Genomic DNA, 5,568 nt, shown 5'->3' on the forward strand with positions numbered 1-5,568 from the left:
CTTAAAAATACCAAAAAACAAAGCAACACATGAGCTACTACAGTGAGAAGCAATACACACATTTTCAACAGAAACTGCTGGCAGAGAGTGGCAAAGCTTGGGAAAGCAGCTGCCTCTGCTTGACCTGCTCCCTGTCCACATTTTATCTGGGAGAGGGAGGATAGCATTAAACTACAAGTACAAATCTTACAGAAAGTCCAGCCTGATAGAAAAATCACATATAAGAGCTGCCTCTTGTATAAACTGTATTAAACCCAGTATGTACATAACTGTATTTATACCAGCTGTTAGATTAACATTAATCACCTAATTTCAGTGGGAAGGATCTGGTTAAAGCAATTTGCCTGAGCTCAGGACACACAAAGGTATTTCCCAGCTGTGTCACAGACTTGCCTCATCACCACCATGGGCAAGACACTTCATCCTTGTAGTCCTTATGCCCTCCCAGTTGTAAAGCAGCTATAAATGGGGAAAGTTACATCTTTTCCTGATCTTTTGTGCCTTTTCTCTGTGAAGATTGTACGGTCTTGGTGGGAAAGTGCCATTTCCAAGTGTTGGTCTGTAGGAATCTGAAGTCCAGGTGGTTCTGCCCCAGGAAGGTCCCTGCCTGGCTGATGCTGATGCCAACACTAACAGTAGCTTAACACAGATGTGCTCAGACCCAGGGGATTTTGGTCCTCTTCAGTCAAATTTCAGTAGAATAAGTGCTTTACCTTGCAGGATACCTTAAAAGATGCAAACAAAGTGACTTTCATCTAAATTTAAATAGGCACAGTTGGATTACAGATGTGTATTCACTTTTACTATCCTGACAACCTTTAGTCATTAAGCTTAATTGGAAAAAAACTCTAATTCAAAAGCCATTGTTCCATGTTGGCACTACATTTTTTTTTTAATCCTGATTTTTTTCTTATCATGGGCAAGGGAAATAACCTTTTCTATCTTTTCACTTCTCCTTTTCTACATATTTTTTTCATGTATTTGTTGCCAGTTTTGAGTCAGGCTCACCTGTCCTGGCACAGTGAAACACTGTAAGAGTGACAGACACAGAAGGGAAATTATTTCAATGAAAGAGAGAAGCTCTCAAAGGCACAGACCACCTTGTTTGTTCTGTGTTTGTACTTCCCTTTACACAAACAAAGACACTCAGAGCCTCAGCATGAAGGCAAATTTTGTACCTCATTATATTTAGGAGGGTGAAGAACCCAAACACACCTGGTGGTGGTGAGCCCTTCAGAAGCTATTTCCTAGCCCTAGATAAGGAGGAATGATGGGGAGAAGTTCTGTGTCCCTTCATCCTGCAAGACAAGCTCCATGTATTATGTCACTGAGATGTCACTGCCTCGTTAATTATGAAATGTCATAAACCTTAATGACAAAAGATCATTGTTGTGATTGTAATTATGTAACTGTGATGCAATGCTATGACCAAAGACATTCCAGTGGTCTGAGATGTATTTGTGAATGCCATTGTGGTGCCTCAGTAAGGACATCGTAGCTTTAAAGAATTTTTGCCAAAATTGCAGTGGCAGCCTGGATTTTTTCAAATTCAAAGACACTTTGAAGTCATATTAGAAACAGTCATGCACCATTTTTTTTGAGATAATGCTTTTGTCTTTGAAATAAGCCTACAAGTATTTTAGTTGATTATCTCATCTTCTTTACTTCAAATGTCACTATAGTTTTTGCAATGTGACACCTCCCATTTCATTTCTTTTTAGGCCAGAGTTTAACTTGGTGTGACCGGAAACAACTCGATTGACTTCAGCAAGGTTTTACTCAATTAAGTTGTGGAAAATAATTCCACAAATCTGACTTTCAAAACAATCACACCGGTATTTTCTGGGAAAAAAACCAACCCCAAGCAAACAACAACCACAAACAAACAAACAAACAAAAAACCCAAACCAAACCATCCCATTGCCTGCTAAAAAAAAAAAAAAAGAGAAAAGAAACAAAACCAAGTAACTACAGCTTTACTGCAAGTAGTGACCCAGTAAATCCACCACAGAAAGCCAAGCTGACTTTATCTGTGGAGGGTGAAATGGGTAGAAAGGAATGTCTCCGCTTCTTGGGTTTGTTTTCTTTTTGCCAAGTGAAGAAAGTTGCTATTGTTGTCAGTTTGTTTTGAAACTGATAGAAAATGCTGAGTGAAATGACTAAAGACTGAATTGCTGGAAATATCTGCGAGATGAGTTCTGGAAGGCATCAGCCTCCATGCGCATTCCCATTCCCATCATGCTGCCCTCGGGGAGGGAGCACAGAGCTGCTGCAATGGAAAAACTTAGCAGTTGTGTCCTCCCAGGTTCTCCCTCTTCCTCGAGGACTCCAAGGAACATCCTCGTGGATATGCTCTGAAAAGTGCCCCTGCACTTCCCTCGCTTTTCTTCCCTGATTGTGAACAAGCCAGCTCTGCAATCACACCTCTCCCGAGCACGGATATCACGGAATGATCCAAGGTGACTCCTCGTCCAGGATGTCTAAAACACCAGAGGGCAGCAGAAGTGTTAAAGCAGAAACTGCAAAAGCCTCAGCCTTCCCAACAGCAGCACCTCTCTGAGCTGATAGAACCCGACTGCATAAGAGGTCTGTGATGCCTTCACAGCATTCAGAGTGAAAGGGGCAGAAAAACGATGTAATTAGACTGTGCCAAAATTGTGCAATGGTTACTTCTGAGCAGTGCTGCTGGAACTTGTTTTTACCTGCATGAATGAAAATAGAAGAGGAACACCAAAAGGTTGCTGAGAATAATAGAGGTAGGGGGTCTTTAATTGCCAACAAATGATCCAACAGTGTTTCAACTTTAGAAATGAGGTGCTCCCTCCTTCACTGCAGATGCCTTTCACAGGGAGCAGCACTTGCCAGTCCTTCTTTCCTCTCCCATCCAAAGCAGGCAATTAAAATCAGGACAATGGATTCTCCTCTGGTGAGGTCTTACACTCTCCAGGAAATCCCATGGCACTGGTGTCCACCTCTCCTTAGTGTGGGAAAATCGTGACATGTTCTGGAGAGCACCAAATCCAATCATCCTCTTATCATTTTGGAAGAAAGAAATTCTGAGTCCTTTAAAAAGGAATAAAAATGTTCCACTCTTACCTGGTGCTGGATGTCTTTGAGTGTTCTTTCTAAAAAGACCAGCTCTGTTTGCCATCCTAAAACACTTAATCAATTTCAAATGAAAACAGCAACTATAATTAAAGGGAGGAAAATCCCACCACAGCAGAGGAACCATTATTAAGGTAATTTTTTTCTTTATAACTCCTGGGACACTGTTCACATGCAGCTGCTACTGTATGTGCTGTTTGTGCGTCACCTCCTCTTCATGAGCTCCACAGAGAATATACTGTTAGCTTAATAATAACAATAATAACAATAATAATAATAAGTCAGCTTTTCATGTGAGTTATTCAAGGCACTGTGTAAGCACTAATTGAATGCTACAATAGCCCAGGCTGGCTCTGTGTAATTCTCTGTGCTATTCCCCTCTCTCCAGCACATGCCACAGCAGTCCCATGATCTGGGTCACACCATGGAAGCAGCTCCTGTCCTTCAGCCCCTGACCACCAGCTCTGCCCTCTCCCAGCTCCATTCAAGCCCTGAAGAATGCCAGCCTGGCTGGTCTCAGAAAGCAAGCATGGGGACAGGATTTTTTCTAAGAGAAAGAGCTTGCAGTGTAAACACTAAAACTTCACTAAAACATCCTGACAGATCTCTCTCAAGCACATTGATGACACACAGCTCATGGATCATGTAATTTGATTTATGCAGAGAACCACATCTTCTTCATCCCGCCTTAAAATTTACAAAAATTGACAAAAAGCTTGCTTTCCTCCCCTAGCACGTTCATCTTGAACCCTCTAGGAGTCATCCAGGACCTTAAGGAGAACATCAACAAGTGAAAATCTCAGAATCACAGAACTGTCAGGGTTGGAGGGACACATCCAGGTGGCTCTGGAATGTCTCCAGAGAGGAAAATCTGTATCCTCCCTCCCATGGAAAGAAATTCTTCCCCATGTTGAGGTGGAATTTCTTGTGGTTTATTTTATGGCCGTTGTTCCTCATCCTGATGCTGGGCACCACTGAAGAGTCTGGGACCATCATCTTGGCTCCTACCTTGGAGATATTTGCATGAATTGATTAGATCCCCTCTCCATCGTCTCTTTGAAGATTTTTACCAAGTGCTTTGAAATTTTCAGCGTGAAGCAGAGCTGCAACTTTTCTACCTTATTTCCAGCAGTCTGGCAAATCCAATTTGTATGGTGGCCCTGGATGGAAGAGCAGGGTCACCTCGCAGTGTGCCATGGGCTGTGATGGTCAGGGGAGAGGCTCAGACTGAGAGGGAGTTTTCCAGTCAGAAACCCATCTCCTGACTGAAGAACTACCAGTCTGAAAAGAGCCTAGACTGACTGCAATAGAGAAGATAAAGCTGAAAAACAGATATGGCAGGCATCATTCAGGACTTATTTCTGAGACTAGATTGGAATTTGACTCCAAGTGTGCAAACATTTTGGTCATCTGCTGCGTGGAGGCTGAAGATCCTCCTGCTTGAACCCTGTGCATCTGCTGTTCCACATCTGACCTTGAGAGGAGTCTCTTGGCTGAGGCTCAATTCTGTACAACATCCTTAAGCCTTGGTGTGCCAAAGGGAAATTTCCTAAGCCTCCCTGCCACACTGAGCAGGGATAATGGCACTGCAGGTGTATTCTGAGTGCTCAGTTGCAATAGTGTCACAGGGCTGCACAAATATGGGGGACATGGACTCAATGGAGAGAGCCCAAGGAGGCCACCAGGATGATCAGAGGGATGGAGCACCTCTCCTGTGGGCAAAGGCTGAGAGAATTGGGATTGTTCAGCCTGGAAAAGGGAAGCTCCAGGGTGACCTAATTGCAGCCTTCCAGTACCTGAAGGGAGCTGACAAGAGAGATGGAGACAGACTATTTACAAGGACAGGGGGCAATGGCTTCAAATTGACAGAAGGTATGTTTAGGTTAGATATCAGGAAGAAATTCTTTACCGTGAGGCTAGGGGGACACTGAAACAGGTTGCCCAGAAAAGCTGTGGCTGTCCCATCCCTGGAGGTGTTAAGGTGAGGCTGGAGCAACCTGATCTAGAGGAAGGTGTCCCTGCCCATGGCAGGACATTGGACTGAAGGATCTTTACAGTCCCTTCCAACCCAAACCATTCTGTGATTTATACACACACACAGACACACGCACACACATATATACACACTCTTTATTATTTTGCTGCTGTCAGTGCCCAGCTGGTGGACCCAGAGGGCTGCTGTCCCCAGATCGGGGTGTCCTCAGCATCCCCTCTGCAGCATCCCGTCCATCACACCCTGGAATGCAGGGACAGGGAAGCCGGCCTGGCGCAGGGGAAGGAGGATGCGTTTCCTGCGGCAGGCACAGTGCAAAGGATGCGGTGCATGCACAGCTCCCCTGAGCCTCGGGATCGGGGAGAACCGCTCCCCTGCAGGGCTGCAGCCGCACTTTTCCTACCGCCAGCGGGACTTCCCCATCTCACTGCGCTAGAGGTGCCTCGGCGGCTGGGGGCACCGGCACCCCC

Source organism: Geospiza fortis, unplaced genomic scaffold (genome assembly GCF_000277835.1).
Source record: "Geospiza fortis unplaced genomic scaffold, GeoFor_1.0 scaffold17, whole genome shotgun sequence".
NCBI lineage: Eukaryota > Metazoa > Chordata > Aves > Passeriformes > Thraupidae > Geospiza > Geospiza fortis.